General features: G+C 38.0%; 3 non-coding genes and 3 pseudogenes across 3 annotated transcripts; all 6 read left to right on the plus strand.

Annotated features, from left to right (window-relative positions):
• Window positions 1-1,082: 1,082 nt before the first annotated feature.
• LOC149769475 (U2 spliceosomal RNA) lies at window positions 1,083-1,279 on the plus strand. The gene has a single exon (XR_016419150.1). It is a non-coding gene; the product is annotated as a U2 spliceosomal RNA (small nuclear RNA).
• A 1,313-nt stretch (window positions 1,280-2,592) lies between these two features.
• Window positions 2,593-2,700, plus strand: LOC149769476 (U2 spliceosomal RNA; annotated as a pseudogene).
• Window positions 2,701-7,956: 5,256 nt separating this feature from the next.
• Window positions 7,957-8,153, plus strand: LOC149769477 (U2 spliceosomal RNA). The gene has a single exon (XR_016419151.1). It is a non-coding gene; the product is annotated as a U2 spliceosomal RNA (small nuclear RNA).
• Window positions 8,154-9,468: 1,315 nt separating this feature from the next.
• Window positions 9,469-9,576, plus strand: LOC149769478 (U2 spliceosomal RNA; annotated as a pseudogene).
• A 5,256-nt stretch (window positions 9,577-14,832) lies between these two features.
• On the plus strand, window positions 14,833-15,029 carry LOC149769479 (U2 spliceosomal RNA). Its single transcript, XR_016419152.1, has one exon. It is a non-coding gene; the product is annotated as a U2 spliceosomal RNA (small nuclear RNA).
• Window positions 15,030-16,331: 1,302 nt separating this feature from the next.
• On the plus strand, window positions 16,332-16,439 carry LOC149769480 (U2 spliceosomal RNA; annotated as a pseudogene).
• Window positions 16,440-18,329: the final 1,890 nt, after the last annotated feature.

The following is an 18,329-nucleotide window of genomic DNA, read 5'->3' on the forward strand; positions in this document are numbered from 1 at the left end:
CAATTTTACAAAAATTGTTTAAATATCCTTAAAGATTTCACAGAAAAGAACCCCAGTTTTGCTTTTGGCACTGCCCCCACCAAAACCTTTTATCAATTAAACCTGAAAAATTTCGTTCTAGAACCAAAAATCCACAAACTTTACACTATCGATTTCACTATGGTATGGAAAAATTTACACAATCAATTCCTCGACCCAATCACCAGAGATGTGTGTTTTAAAACCATTCACGATATTTTACCAGTAAATTACAACATGTTCCTCAAGAATATTTCCAAGTCCAAGCTGTGCACGTTTTGCGGCGACATCGAAACAACAGATCACTTATTTTTTGAATGTGAGTTGGTATACCCGCTACAACGCCTTGTAATTAAATGGATCAAACAACTGTCACGAAATTCATTCAACACCTTCTATTCATTCTTAAAATTCGGTGTTCTCCCTAAAGAAGCTTCGTTCCCAGAGCCAGAATTCGAAAACCTTTGCCTCCTCTTATCAGCTGAATACAAATATGTCATCTGGTGCAAACGTGTTCGTGCCTATTTTTATAAGGAATCTGTCACATCCAACACCCTTCTCAACTTCTTCCTTAACCGACTAAAGTGTAGAATACGAGCCGATTTTCATAGATATCATGTCGTAGAATTTCTTGACAGATGGTGCCTGGCAGGCCTTTTCTGTTCGCTATACAACTTTGAATTAGTTATTGATTTAAGTCTGTGACGATAATAAACCATTAAATCCAATCTCACACGAACCTTACATGTGTAAATATGTATGTACGTTAATTATTTATAATTCCTATATTTCAAGCATGCATAATTATGTTTGTATCATACTTGTAACACATATAATTGTTCATTCGTACAGATCTACATCACTTCAGATATCTACATTGTAATTTTTTTTTTTTTTTTTTTCTTTCATATGCACCATCCTATTGTGTTTTTACATGTATATCAATGTGAAGGACAGTGTGTCTGGGTGTATGTAAGTGTGCAGGAGTAAGTGTTAGTCCAACGCTTACTTTTTATTTATTTATGGTGTAAGCTGATACATGTAATTATTTGTATTTTGTTATCATCTATTTGTATCAATAAACAATTATGAAAATTAAAAAAAGTATCTGTTCTTATCAGCTTAATATCTGATACGTCCCCCATTGGGGGACTTCGATATTAAACTGATTTTTGGAACTGGGTGAGATGTCAGGGGCTTGCTCCGCTCTCGCCACGGGTTGGCCCGGTATTGCAGTACCTCCGGGATTGGCCCACTCCCCATGGGGAGTAATGAAAACAACTAACAATAATAAATCCATCTACACCTAAGTTGCTATTTAAGATTCCAAACTTTCAGGCATTTACTTTTTGTAATTTGTAGGGGTTTATTATTATCATTATTAATCGTAATTTTAATAATAACAATAATAATAATAATATTATTATTATTATTATTATTATTATCATTATTATTATTATTATTGTGAAGGGACTCAGGACCAATTGACACCAGCTGAAGGCTAGATGATATCTTAATGTCTTGTAACCTAAACTCGTATGCGGAGGCCAATTTCTCATGGTCTGATCTTTCTCCATTTCAGATGCCACTAATTTAGAACGGAGGACTGACAATTCACTTGTGACTATGCTACACTCGACGATTTCTAGTTCAACAAATGAACACCGTAAGTACACGGACGACACTGTCCCTTCCTAACTCCGGCAATTTCTTCCAATGCATCGCTAGCTAGCTCATTCAGCTGTGTTCCTTGCAATATTCACTTAAAAGGGGCGATGTTTTCATGTCATTTCCAATGGAATACAAGCGCTTTGATTCAGGTGGATTTTTCATCGACAGTGGCCTTGATAGGAGTCAGAGAGGATGCTTACGACTGGCTACCATGGCCCGCGCATGAGCAGATGGGTGAAAATTGGACTGTTTTTTTTTTTTTTTTTTTTTTTTTTTTGGCCATTGGATTTAAATGTTTGAGGGCATTAGTTAATCAGTCGTTGGTCAAGTTAGGTGAGGTCTGCTATACAACAACAATCAGGTCGTGTTTAATCCGGACAAAATGTGCGAACCTGCAAACGCCGATTTGTTGAGTAAGGAAAATCGGGACTCCCAATTGCCTTGTATTGCGGCCTTTCTCTGATGTATTTTCTAATGTGCGTAGAAGGTCTACCTTACTTGATAGCACTGTCAAGTTACGTCTTTCTTCTTCTCTCTAACAACACCCGCTTGGGTCCATCGATCGTGAACTGTGATGACGTCATGACGCTAAACTACGTCTCAATGATTAAGCTGAACAGTTGGAAGAGGGCCAATTTCCGAAGCCGACGTTGCACTACAGTACTCACGTTTTACATTAGAGTAACATCAAAATGTCCTAGAAATGACATCCTCCGTAGGAGTACCATACCATGATGAGGGGAGCACTATTGGAACGATGATAGCAGTGTCATTGTTGAGAATATGGCCAGGACGATAGGAACTGGTGGGCCTAAATAATTATATCGGTTGGATGATCAGAAGATAATTTAGGACTTGTTCAAAAAATGTTATATATAAAACTTTGAAAATGATCGATACTTTATCGCTTCTCGGCCTTTTGGCTAAGATCAAAGTGTAGTATCTGTTCTTATCAGCGATCTACCACGACTGTGTGTTATTCTTTTGGATTTTAATTGTGCATTATCCTTTTGGATTTCGAAATGTATCGCCATTTGGAAGTAAACCTGGAAAAATACATCGAGCCAGACATCTTCTTTCGGACCGTTAGGGTCGACGGCCGACTTCAAAGAGAAGACGCCATGAGGAAGCTTGAAGCAGCTGGTATCAATCACAACGACATCAAAGGAATGTATAGAGAGGGGGAGAATGCTCCATGGTGCGTAGTTCTCACCAGCAAGGAAAAAGCTAGAAATTGTAAAGGCGACGGTATCCGGTATATCGCACGCCAAATTGTCGAGTTACGTATCCACTGGCTGCCATTATATATATCTGACAATATAATCCATGACGTTTTGAAAGAATTTGGAACAATTTTAGATATACAGAGAGAAAACACCTTACTCGCCAAGGAATGCCTAGTGGAGAATGGAACCCGATTGGTGAAATTGGAAACCACAGAAATCGACATCAAACATATACCGCACATCATTTCACTAGGCACCATAGGCATGCTTATTACCATGAAGGGCCGTCCCCCCCTATGCCTGAAATGCCGACAATGCGGCCACTTGAGAAAAGATTGTCCCCAAAAGGGACCATCGTACGCTACTGCAGCCTCCTTAAACACCAATAAACCGCAAGCATCCAAAACCACAACACCCGCTGCAACAGGTAACACACCGACACCAGCACCTCCATCGACAACATCGACAACACCTGCTACCACCAGTACATCAACTTCAACACCCCCTGCCATTCCTACGCCTTCAGTAGCGCCCCCATCGACAACACCACCTGAAGAAATGGAGACTCCAATTGAAGAAAACCCACCTACATCAACTAATGACAAACGAGAACTGTTTGACCTCGAAGAATATAAGTGGACGGTCGTAACGAATAAAAAAGCGAGAACACAATCAAACCAGAGTGAAGAGAGTGAAATGTTTTCCTAACACCCCCATTGAACACACCGTCAACGCTTAACCGACCTAGGACTGTACAAGGACTTTTGAATGCGCCCCCATGGATCAGTACAAGACCAAGACTGCCTTATGGACTATGATTTTGAACTGTGGACTCTCATATTCAGGCTACGGCCTGTTAACCTTTCACTCAAGTTTGTTTTTTCTTATTTCGCAAATGCTTTGGAATTGTGTAATTCGGATTCATGTGCTTCACGGTATGGTCTCACTACATTTTCCCCATCACTACTCCCTATCAATCGATCTTTCATTTTCATTCATTGTTATACCTCCATGTTATTTTCTCTCCTTCCTTTTCGATTTCTACATTTTCCCTATCAACCACACCCTACTCCTCATTTCCACCCACATTAGGAATATTTCTAATATGTATATCATGGTCGCCATATTCTCATCTGTAGAAGCCCTCATCATACTTAACCATGTACGCACCAATATTATTATACAACACAATGGCTCAGAACATTAATATTATTAGTCTTAATTGCAATGGGCTCCGTCTAAATACTTGTAGCAAATTACATGAAATTGATCTTTTAATAAAATTATACCATATCGATATTCTAATCCTGCAAGAAACTCACATTGATAACCAATCCTCAGCCAAAGATATTCAAACTAAATTAAGATGCCACAATGCCATTTGGAGCTTTGGCACAAATAGATCATGCGGAGTAGTTTTACTAAATTTTAACATTCAAATAGACTTTTCTAAATTTGACACAGACTTTGATGGTCGATTCATTTGCCTTGATCTAATATTTAATACTACTCCATATCGTATTATTAATATATATGCCCCGAATTCCGACTCTACGAAAAACGAGTTCTTTAATACACTGTACCCCTTTTTGGCCGGGCAACATAACCTTATATTAGCTGGAGATTTCAACTGTGTCACAAATTCCAAATTAGATAGAATCGGAAGTTTAGACGAATATAACGACCTTGCAATTCGAAATCTGAAAACCATAATTTCTGAATTCCACCTAACTGATGCTTTTCGCCACCTCCATCCGTCTCATAAAACATATACATGGTATAAATTCTCTAAAGACCCATCCCTTGCTACCTTAGCCAGTAGGATTGATCGGTTTTATGTTTCAAACAGAATCAAAGATTATATTTTACACGCACAAATTGTTCCATTTTCCCAATCCGACCATGACGCGGTTTTTCTATCCCTGTCTTGTAATTCTTCTATCAACTTCGGTAAAGGCTACTGGAAATGCAACAATTCACTCCTAAGGCACACCGCTTTACGAACTCTCATCACTGGATTGTGTGAAAGAGAGTTCAGGTTTCATACTTTTACTTTAACATTTTGGGATGAACTGAAAACAAAAATTAAAGAGGAACTTATTCGTTATTCCAAAGACTATTCAAAACTCAAGTATTCAGAGTTAAAACGATTGAAGAAAACGTATTACTGTCTGAGAAATGAATATAATACGAACAGTAACCCTGACTATCTCAACGAATTACTTGAACTGTCTATGAAAATGAAAGAAATCCATAATGAATATTACCAAGGCTCTATTATTCGAAGCAAAGCCAAAATACTCGACAATAATGAAAAACCTAGTAAATTCTTTTATCAAACTGAAAATAAACGAGGTGAGAAAAAATGTATTAACGAGATTCAACACAACAATATTTCTTATAAGTCTAGTTCAGACATTCTATCATGTTTTCAACAGTTCTATTCTGATTTATTTACCAACGAACCAATCGATGAAACTCTGTTTGAAGAATTTCTTCGTGATCTACCACACATAACTGAAGCTGAAAATGAATTCCTTGTAGGACCCATCACTAAAGACGAAATATGGCTATCTATTAACGGCATGAAGAATGATAAATCTCCCGGACCAGACGGTCTGTCAAAAGAGTTTTATGTCACCTTTTTTGACATTCTTGGCGAAAAACTTACCAAACTTTATAACATGATATTTGATGCCAGTACCTTAACAGATTCTCAAAAGCTCTCGTATATCACTCTTCTTTGTAAAGACCCTCAAAACCCGACCAATATGAAAAACTGGAGACCTATCTCACTACTTAACGTAGACTATAAAATCCTTTCCAAGATTATCAGCAATCGCCTCAGTAAAGTAATGTCAACAATTATTCATTTGGACCAAACCTGCGGAATCAAAGGTCGCTCTATATTTGACAACGGCCATCTAATCCGAAATATCTATGATTATATAGACCAAAAACAACTACAATGTGCCTTTATTTGCCTAGACCAAGAAAAAGCCTTTGACGGGGTGAACTACTCCTTTATGATGAAAACCTTAGAATCTTTTGGATTTCACGCTGATTTTATCAAATGGATTTCTATACTTTACACTGACATATCCTCCTCCGTCATCGTTAACAATCACATTTCAGAACCTTTCTCTATTTTACGAGGGGTTAGACAAGGCTGTAGTCTCTCCCCCCTTCTATATGTGCTAACTTATGAACCTTTTGCAGTCAAAATAAGGTCGGATACTGAAATTATTGGAATAAATATACCTGGTACTACGGAGACCTGCAAAATCTCCCTTTACGCAGATGACAGCACAGGATTTTGTTGCACCGACAAATCCATTGAGAAGTATCTCTTCTGGGCAGAAACATATTCAAAAACCTCTGGCGCCAAAATAAACTTTAGTAAATCAAATGGGATGTTTTTAGGAAAATGGAAATCTCGCAGTGATCATCCTTTCGGTATATCCTGGATTTACAAACAAAAAATAGTTGGTTTTCTTTTTGGACACAATTTAACACATGACGACTACTGGCATACCAGCTCAGCTCACCTCCAAAATACCTTGCACCTTTATAAAAGCCGAAAATTATCCCTTATTTCAAAGTCTAATATTGTCAATCTTCTCTCTTGCAGTAAAATTTGGTACACTGCCACTGTTATAGATTTGTCCAAACATTATATTACACTCATGAATAGAAATATATTCACTTATTTATGGGACTCTACTTTCGAACCCCTGGCCCGTGCTGTCTGTTATAATCCTTTTAAAAAGGGTGGTTTAAACATCACAAATATCGAATGTAAATTAAGAGCACTAAGACTACAGCACATGCAAAAATTACTTGATGACAACTACAACGCCAAGTGGAAGTTTTTCCCAAGATATTGGATCGGATTGCAATTAAGGACGTATAACCCCAAATTAAGTTTAAATATATACACACACACTCTATACGCTCCCCAATTTTACAAAAATTGTTTAAATATCCTTAAAGATTTCACAGAAAAGAACCCCAGTTTTGCTTTTGGCACTGCCCCCACCAAAACCTTTTATCAATTAAACCTGAAAAATTTCGTTCTAGAACCAAAAATCCACAAACTTTACACTATCGATTTCACTATGGTATGGAAAAATTTACACAATCAATTCCTCGACCCAATCACCAGAGATGTGTGTTTTAAAACCATTCACGATATTTTACCAGTAAATTACAACATGTTCCTCAAGAATATTTCCAAGTCCAAGCTGTGCACGTTTTGCGGCGACATCGAAACAACAGATCACTTATTTTTTGAATGTGAGTTGGTATACCCGCTACAACGCCTTGTAATTAAATGGATCAAACAACTGTCACGAAATTCATTCAACACCTTCTATTCATTCTTAAAATTCGGTGTTCTCCCTAAAGAAGCTTCGTTCCCAGAGCCAGAATTCGAAAACCTTTGCCTCCTCTTATCAGCTGAATACAAATATGTCATCTGGTGCAAACGTGTTCGTGCCTATTTTTATAAGGAATCTGTCACATCCAACACCCTTCTCAACTTCTTCCTTAACCGACTAAAGTGTAGAATACGAGCCGATTTTCATAGATATCATGTCGTAGAATTTCTTGACAGATGGTGCCTGGCAGGCCTTTTCTGTTCGCTATACAACTTTGAATTAGTTATTGATTTAAGTCTGTGACGATAATAAACCATTAAATCCAATCTCACACGAACCTTACATGTGTAAATATGTATGTACGTTAATTATTTATAATTCCTATATTTCAAGCATGCATAATTATGTTTGTATCATACTTGTAACACATATAATTGTTCATTCGTACAGATCTACATCACTTCAGATATCTACATTGTAATTTTTTTTTTTTTTTTTTTCTTTCATATGCACCATCCTATTGTGTTTTTACATGTATATCAATGTGAAGGACAGTGTGTCTGGGTGTATGTAAGTGTGCAGGAGTAAGTGTTAGTCCAACGCTTACTTTTTATTTATTTATGGTGTAAGCTGATACATGTAATTATTTGTATTTTGTTATCATCTATTTGTATCAATAAACAATTATGAAAATTAAAAAAAGTATCTGTTCTTATCAGCTTAATATCTGATACGTCCCCCATTGGGGGACTTCGATATTAAACTGATTTTTGGAACTGGGTGAGATGTCAGGGGCTTGCTCCGCTCTCGCCACGGGTTGGCCCGGTATTGCAGTACCTCCGGGATTGGCCCACTCCCCATGGGGAGTAATGAAAACAACTAACAATAATAAATCCATCTACACCTAAGTTGCTATTTAAGATTCCAAACTTTCAGGCATTTACTTTTTGTAATTTGTAGGGGTTTATTATTATCATTATTAATCGTAATTTTAATAATAACAATAATAATAATAATATTATTATTATTATTATTATTATTATTATCATTATTATTATTATTATTGTGAAGGGACTCAGGACCAATTGACACCAGCTGAAGGCTAGATGATATCTTAATGTCTTGTAACCTAAACTCGTATGCGGAGGCCAATTTCTCATGGTCTGATCTTTCTCCATTTCAGATGCCACTAATTTAGAACGGAGGACTGACAATTCACTTGTGACTATGCTACACTCGACGATTTCTAGTTCAACAAATGAACACCGTAAGTACACGGACGACACTGTCCCTTCCTAACTCCGGCAATTTCTTCCAATGCATCGCTAGCTAGCTCATTCAGCTGTGTTCCTTGCAATATTCACTTAAAAGGGGCGATGTTTTCATGTCATTTCCAATGGAATACAAGCGCTTTGATTCAGATGGATTTTTCATCGACAGTGGCCTTGATAGGAGTCAGAGAGGATGCTTACGACTGGCTACCATGGCCCGCGCATGAGCAGATGGGTGAAAATTGGACTGTTTTTTTTTTTTTTTTTTTTTTTTTTTGGCCATTGGATTTAAATGTTTGAGGGCATTAGTTAATCAGTCGTTGGTCAAGTTAGGTGAGGTCTGCTATACAACAACAATCAGGTCGTGTTTAATCCGGACAAAATGTGCGAACCTGCAAACGCCGATTTGTTGAGTAAGGAAAATCGGGACTCCCAATTGCCTTGTATTGCGGCCTTTCTCTGATGTATTTTCTAATGTGCGTAGAAGGTCTACCTTACTTGATAGCACTGTCAAGTTACGTCTTTCTTCTTCTCTCTAACAACACCCGCTTGGGTCCATCGATCGTGAACTGTGATGACGTCATGACGCTAAACTACGTCTCAATGATTAAGCTGAACAGTTGGAAGAGGGCCAATTTCCGAAGCCGACGTTGCACTACAGTACTCACGTTTTACATTAGAGTAACATCAAAATGTCCTAGAAATGACATCCTCCGTAGGAGTACCATACCATGATGAGGGGAGCACTATTGGAACGATGATAGCAGTGTCATTGTTGAGAATATGGCCAGGACGATAGGAACTGGTGGGCCTAAATAATTATATCGGTTGGATGATCAGAAGATAATTTAGGACTTGTTCAAAAAATGTTATATATAAAACTTTGAAAATGATCGATACTTTATCGCTTCTCGGCCTTTTGGCTAAGATCAAAGTGTAGTATCTGTTCTTATCAGCGATCTACCACGACTGTGTGTTATTCTTTTGGATTTTAATTGTGCATTATCCTTTTGGATTTCGAAATGTATCGCCATTTGGAAGTAAACCTGGAAAAATACATCGAGCCAGACATCTTCTTTCGGACCGTTAGGGTCGACGGCCGACTTCAAAGAGAAGACGCCATGAGGAAGCTTGAAGCAGCTGGTATCAATCACAACGACATCAAAGGAATGTATAGAGAGGGGGAGAATGCTCCATGGTGCGTAGTTCTCACCAGCAAGGAAAAAGCTAGAAATTGTAAAGGCGACGGTATCCGGTATATCGCACGCCAAATTGTCGAGTTACGTATCCACTGGCTGCCATTATATATATCTGACAATATAATCCATGACGTTTTGAAAGAATTTGGAACAATTTTAGATATACAGAGAGAAAACACCTTACTCGCCAAGGAATGCCTAGTGGAGAATGGAACCCGATTGGTGAAATTGGAAACCACAGAAATCGACATCAAACATATACCGCACATCATTTCACTAGGCACCATAGGCATGCTTATTACCATGAAGGGCCGTCCCCCCCTATGCCTGAAATGCCGACAATGCGGCCACTTGAGAAAAGATTGTCCCCAAAAGGGACCATCGTACGCTACTGCAGCCTCCTTAAACACCAATAAACCGCAAGCATCCAAAACCACAACACCCGCTGCAACAGGTAACACACCGACACCAGCACCTCCATCGACAACATCGACAACACCTGCTACCACCAGTACATCAACTTCAACACCCCCTGCCATTCCTACGCCTTCAGTAGCGCCCCCATCGACAACACCACCTGAAGAAATGGAGACTCCAATTGAAGAAAACCCACCTACATCAACTAATGACAAACGAGAACTGTTTGACCTCGAAGAATATAAGTGGACGGTCGTAACGAATAAAAAAGCGAGAACACAATCAAACCAGAGTGAAGAGAGTGAAATGTTTTCCTAACACCCCCATTGAACACACCGTCAACGCTTAACCGACCTAGGACTGTACAAGGACTTTTGAATGCGCCCCCATGGATCAGTACAAGACCAAGACTGCCTTATGGACTATGATTTTGAACTGTGGACTCTCATATTCAGGCTACGGCCTGTTAACCTTTCACTCAAGTTTGTTTTTTCTTATTTCGCAAATGCTTTGGAATTGTGTAATTCGGATTCATGTGCTTCACGGTATGGTCTCACTACATTTTCCCCATCACTACTCCCTATCAATCGATCTTTCATTTTCATTCATTGTTATACCTCCATGTTATTTTCTCTCCTTCCTTTTCGATTTCTACATTTTCCCTATCAACCACACCCTACTCCTCATTTCCACCCACATTAGGAATATTTCTAATATGTATATCATGGTCGCCATATTCTCATCTGTAGAAGCCCTCATCATACTTAACCATGTACGCACCAATATTATTATACAACACAATGGCTCAGAACATTAATATTATTAGTCTTAATTGCAATGGGCTCCGTCTAAATACTTGTAGCAAATTACATGAAATTGATCTTTTAATAAAATTATACCATATCGATATTCTAATCCTGCAAGAAACTCACATTGATAACCAATCCTCAGCCAAAGATATTCAAACTAAATTAAGATGCCACAATGCCATTTGGAGCTTTGGCACAAATAGATCATGCGGAGTAGTTTTACTAAATTTTAACATTCAAATAGACTTTTCTAAATTTGACACAGACTTTGATGGTCGATTCATTTGCCTTGATCTAATATTTAATACTACTCCATATCGTATTATTAATATATATGCCCCGAATTCCGACTCTACGAAAAACGAGTTCTTTAATACACTGTACCCCTTTTTGGCCGGGCAACATAACCTTATATTAGCTGGAGATTTCAACTGTGTCACAAATTCCAAATTAGATAGAATCGGAAGTTTAGACGAATATAACGACCTTGCAATTCGAAATCTGAAAACCATAATTTCTGAATTCCACCTAACTGATGCTTTTCGCCACCTCCATCCGTCTCATAAAACATATACATGGTATAAATTCTCTAAAGACCCATCCCTTGCTACCTTAGCCAGTAGGATTGATCGGTTTTATGTTTCAAACAGAATCAAAGATTATATTTTACACGCACAAATTGTTCCATTTTCCCAATCCGACCATGACGCGGTTTTTCTATCCCTGTCTTGTAATTCTTCTATCAACTTCGGTAAAGGCTACTGGAAATGCAACAATTCACTCCTAAGGCACACCGCTTTACGAACTCTCATCACTGGATTGTGTGAAAGAGAGTTCAGGTTTCATACTTTTACTTTAACATTTTGGGATGAACTGAAAACAAAAATTAAAGAGGAACTTATTCGTTATTCCAAAGACTATTCAAAACTCAAGTATTCAGAGTTAAAACGATTGAAGAAAACGTATTACTGTCTGAGAAATGAATATAATACGAACAGTAACCCTGACTATCTCAACGAATTACTTGAACTGTCTATGAAAATGAAAGAAATCCATAATGAATATTACCAAGGCTCTATTATTCGAAGCAAAGCCAAAATACTCGACAATAATGAAAAACCTAGTAAATTCTTTTATCAAACTGAAAATAAACGAGGTGAGAAAAAATGTATTAACGAGATTCAACACAACAATATTTCTTATAAGTCTAGTTCAGACATTCTATCATGTTTTCAACAGTTCTATTCTGATTTATTTACCAACGAACCAATCGATGAAACTCTGTTTGAAGAATTTCTTCGTGATCTACCACACATAACTGAAGCTGAAAATGAATTCCTTGTAGGACCCATCACTAAAGACGAAATATGGCTATCTATTAACGGCATGAAGAATGATAAATCTCCCGGACCAGACGGTCTGTCAAAAGAGTTTTATGTCACCTTTTTTGACATTCTTGGCGAAAAACTTACCAAACTTTATAACATGATATTTGATGCCAGTACCTTAACAGATTCTCAAAAGCTCTCGTATATCACTCTTCTTTGTAAAGACCCTCAAAACCCGACCAATATGAAAAACTGGAGACCTATCTCACTACTTAACGTAGACTATAAAATCCTTTCCAAGATTATCAGCAATCGCCTCAGTAAAGTAATGTCAACAATTATTCATTTGGACCAAACCTGCGGAATCAAAGGTCGCTCTATATTTGACAACGGCCATCTAATCCGAAATATCTATGATTATATAGACCAAAAACAACTACAATGTGCCTTTATTTGCCTAGACCAAGAAAAAGCCTTTGACGGGGTGAACTACTCCTTTATGATGAAAACCTTAGAATCTTTTGGATTTCACGCTGATTTTATCAAATGGATTTCTATACTTTACACTGACATATCCTCCTCCGTCATCGTTAACAATCACATTTCAGAACCTTTCTCTATTTTACGAGGGGTTAGACAAGGCTGTAGTCTCTCCCCCCTTCTATATGTGCTAACTTATGAACCTTTTGCAGTCAAAATAAGGTCGGATACTGAAATTATTGGAATAAATATACCTGGTACTACGGAGACCTGCAAAATCTCCCTTTACGCAGATGACAGCACAGGATTTTGTTGCACCGACAAATCCATTGAGAAGTATCTCTTCTGGGCAGAAACATATTCAAAAACCTCTGGCGCCAAAATAAACTTTAGTAAATCAAATGGGATGTTTTTAGGAAAATGGAAATCTCGCAGTGATCATCCTTTCGGTATATCCTGGATTTACAAACAAAAAATAGTTGGTTTTCTTTTTGGACACAATTTAACACATGACGACTACTGGCATACCAGCTCAGCTCACCTCCAAAATACCTTGCACCTTTATAAAAGCCGAAAATTATCCCTTATTTCAAAGTCTAATATTGTCAATCTTCTCTCTTGCAGTAAAATTTGGTACACTGCCACTGTTATAGATTTGTCCAAACATTATATTACACTCATGAATAGAAATATATTCACTTATTTATGGGACTCTACTTTCGAACCCCTGGCCCGTGCTGTCTGTTATAATCCTTTTAAAAAGGGTGGTTTAAACATCACAAATATCGAATGTAAATTAAGAGCACTAAGACTACAGCACATGCAAAAATTACTTGATGACAACTACAACGCCAAGTGGAAGTTTTTCCCAAGATATTGGATCGGATTGCAATTAAGGACGTATAACCCCAAATTAAGTTTAAATATATACACACACACTCTATACGCTCCCCAATTTTACAAAAATTGTTTAAATATCCTTAAAGATTTCACAGAAAAGAACCCCAGTTTTGCTTTTGGCACTGCCCCCACCAAAACCTTTTATCAATTAAACCTGAAAAATTTCGTTCTAGAACCAAAAATCCACAAACTTTACACTATCGATTTCACTATGGTATGGAAAAATTTACACAATCAATTCCTCGACCCAATCACCAGAGATGTGTGTTTTAAAACCATTCACGATATTTTACCAGTAAATTACAACATGTTCCTCAAGAATATTTCCAAGTCCAAGCTGTGCACGTTTTGCGGCGACATCGAAACAACAGATCACTTATTTTTTGAATGTGAGTTGGTATACCCGCTACAACGCCTTGTAATTAAATGGATCAAACAACTGTCACGAAATTCATTCAACACCTTCTATTCATTCTTAAAATTCGGTGTTCTCCCTAAAGAAGCTTCGTTCCCAGAGCCAGAATTCGAAAACCTTTGCCTCCTCTTATCAGCTGAATACAAATATGTCATCTGGTGCAAACGTGTTCGTGCCTATTTTTATAAGGAATCTGTCACATCCAACACCCTTCTCAACTTCTTCCTTAACCGACTAAAGTGTAGAATACGAGCCGATTTTCATAGATATCATGTCGTAGAATTTCTTGACAGATGGTGCCTGGCAGGCCTTTTCTGTTCGCTATACAACTTTGAATTAGTTATTGATTTAAGTCTGTGACGATAATAAACCATTAAATCCAATCTCACACGAACCTTACATGTGTAAATATGTATGTACGTTAATTATTTATAATTCCTATATTTCAAGCATGCATAATTATGTTTGTATCATACTTGTAACACATATAATTGTTCATTCGTACAGATCTACATCACTTCAGATATCTACATTGTAATTTTTTTTTTTTTTTTTTTCTTTCATATGCACCATCCTATTGTGTTTTTACATGTATATCAATGTGAAGGACAGTGTGTCTGGGTGTATGTAAGTGTGCAGGAGTAAGTGTTAGTCCAACGCTTACTTTTTATTTATTTATGGTGTAAGCTGATACATGTAATTATTTGTATTTTGTTATCATCTATTTGTATCAATAAACAATTATGAAAATTAAAAAAAGTATCTGTTCTTATCAGCTTAATATCTGATACGTCCCCCATTGGGGGACTTCGATATTAAACTGATTTTTGGAACTGGGTGAGATGTCAGGGGCTTGCTCCGCTCTCGCCACGGGTTGGCCCGGTATTGCAGTACCTCCGGGATTGGCCCACTCCCCATGGGGAGTAATGAAAACAACTAACAATAATAAATCCATCTACACCTAAGTTGCTATTTAAGATTCCAAACTTTCAGGCATTTACTTTTTGTAATTTGTAGGGGTTTATTATTATCATTATTAATCTTAATTTTAATAATAATAATATTATTATTATTATTATTATTATTATCATTATTATTATTATTATTGTGAAGGGACTCAGGACCAATTGACACCAGCTGAAGGCTAGATGATATCTTAATGTCTTGTAACCTAAACTCGTATGCGGAGGCCAATTTCTCATGGTCTGATCTTTCTCCATTTCAGATGCCACTAATTTAGAACGGAGGACTGACAATTCACTTGTGACTATGCTACACTCGACGATTTCTAGTTCAACAAATGAACACCGTAAGTACACGGACGACACTGTCCCTTCCTAACTCCGGCAATTTCTTCCAATGCATCGCTAGCTAGCTCATTCAGCTGTGTTCCTTGCAATATTCACTTAAAAGGGGCGATGTTTTCATGTCATTTCCAATGGAATACAAGCGCTTTGATTCAGGTGGATTTTTCATCGACAGTGGCCTTGATAGGAGTCAGAGAGGATGCTTACGACTGGCTACCATGGCCCGCGCATGAGCAGATGGGTGAAAATTGGACTGTTTTTTTTTTTTTTTTTTTTTTTTTTTTTGGCCATTGGATTTAAATGTTTGAGGGCATTAGTTAATCAGTCGTTGGTCAAGTTAGGTGAGGTCTGCTATACAACAACAATCAGGTCGTGTTTAATCCGGACAAAATGTGCGAACCTGCAAACGCCGATTTGTTGAGTAAGGAAAATCGGGACTCCCAATTGCCTTGTATTGCGGCCTTTCTCTGATGTATTTTCTAATGTGCGTAGAAGGTCTACCTTACTTGATAGCACTGTCAAGTTACGTCTTTCTTCTTCTCTCTAACAACACCCGCTTGGGTCCATCGATCGTGAACTGTGATGACGTCATGACGCTAAACTACGTCTCAATGATTAAGCTGAACAGTTGGAAGAGGGCCAATTTCCGAAGCCGACGTTGCACTACAGTACTCACGTTTTACATTAGAGTAACATCAAAATGTCCTAGAAATGACATCCTCCGTAGGAGTACCATACCATGATGAGGGGAGCACTATTGGAACGATGATAGCAGTGTCATTGTTGAGAATATGGCCAGGACGATAGGAACTGGTGGGCCTAAATAATTATATCGGTTGGATGATCAGAAGATAATTTAGGACTTGTTCAAAAAATGTTATATATAAAACTTTGAAAATGATCGATACTTTATCGCTTCTCGGCCTTTTGGCTAAGATCAAAGTGTAGTATCTGTTCTTATCAGCGATCTACCACGACTGTGTGTTATTCTTTTGGATTTTAATTGTGCATTATCCTTTTGGATTTCGAAATGTATCGCCATTTGGAAGTAAACCTGGAAAAATACATCGAGCCAGACATCTTCTTTCGGACCGTTAGGGTCGACGGCCGACTTCAAAGAGAAGACGCCATGAGGAAGCTTGAAGCAGCTGGTATCAATCACAACGACATCAAAGGAATGTATAGAGAGGGGGAGAATGCTCCATGGTGCGTAGTTCTCACCAGCAAGGAAAAAGCTAGAAATTGTAAAGGCGACGGTATCCGGTATATCGCACGCCAAATTGTCGAGTTACGTATCCACTGGCTGCCATTATATATATCTGACAATATAATCCATGACGTTTTGAAAGAATTTGGAACAATTTTAGATATACAGAGAGAAAACACCTTACTCGCCAAGGAATGCCTAGTGGAGAATGGAACCCGATTGGTGAAATTGGAAACCACAGAAATCGACATCAAACATATACCGCACATCATTTCACTAGGCACCATAGGCATGCTTATTACCATGAAGGGCCGTCCCCCCCTATGCCTGAAATGCCGACAATGCGGCCACTTGAGAAAAGATTGTCCCCAAAAGGGACCATCGTACGCTACTGCAGCCTCCTTAAACACCAATAAACCGCAAGCATCCAAAACCACAACACCCGCTGCAACAGGTAACACACCGACACCAGCACCTCCATCGACAACATCGACAACACCTGCTACCACCAGTACATCAACTTCAACACCCCCTGCCATTCCTACGCCTTCAGTAGCGCCCCCATCGACAACACCACCTGAAGAAATGGAGACTCCAATTGAAGAAAACCCACCTACATCAACTAATGACAAACGAGAACTGTTTGACCTCGAAGAATATAAGTGGACGGTCGTAACGAATAAAAAAGCGAGAACACAATCAAACCAGAGTGAAGAGAGTGAAATGTTTTCCTAACACCCCCATTGAACACACCGTCAACGCTTAACCGACCTAGGACTGTACAAGGACTTTTGAATGCGCCCCCATGGATCAGTACAAGACCAAGACTGCCTTATGGACTATGATTTTGAACTGTGGACTCTCATATTCAGGCTACGGCCTGTTAACCTTTCACTCAAGTTTGTTTTTTCTTATTTCGCAAATGCTTTGGAATTGTGTAATTCGGATTCATGTGCTTCACGGTATGGTCTCACTACATTTTCCCCATCACTACTCCCTATCAATCGATCTTTCATTTTCATTCATTGTTATACCTCCATGTTATTTTCTCTCCTTCCTTTTCGATTTCTACATTTTCCCTATCAACCACACCCTACTCCTCATTTCCACCCACATTAGGAATATTTCTAATATGTATATCATGGTCGCCATATTCTCATCTGTAGAAGCCCTCATCATACTTAACCATGTACGCACCAATATTATTATACAACACAATGGCTCAGAACATTAATATTATTAGTCTTAATTGCAATGGGCTCCGTCTAAATACTTGTAGCAAATTACATGAAATTGATCTTTTAATAAAATTATACCATATCGATATTCTAATCCTGCAAGAAACTCACATTGATAACCAATCCTCAGCCAAAGATATTCAAACTAAATTAAGATGCCACAATGCCATTTGGAGCTTTGGCACAAATAGATCATGCGGAGTAGTTTTACTAAATTTTAACATTCAAATAGACTTTTCTAAATTTGACACAGACTTTGATGGTCGATTCATTTGCCTTGATCTAATATTTAATACTACTCCATATCGTATTATTAATATATATGCCCCGAATTCCGACTCTACGAAAAACGAGTTCTTTAATACACTGTACCCCTTTTTGGCCGGGCAACATAACCTTATATTAGCTGGAGATTTCAACTGTGTCACAAATTCCAAATTAGATAGAATCGGAAGTTTAGACGA

Source organism: Sinohyriopsis cumingii, unplaced genomic scaffold, assembly GCF_028554795.1.
Source record: "Sinohyriopsis cumingii isolate HCF-2022 unplaced genomic scaffold, ASM2855479v2 utg003710l, whole genome shotgun sequence".
NCBI classification, from domain to species: Eukaryota; Metazoa; Mollusca; class Bivalvia; order Unionida; family Unionidae; genus Sinohyriopsis; species Sinohyriopsis cumingii.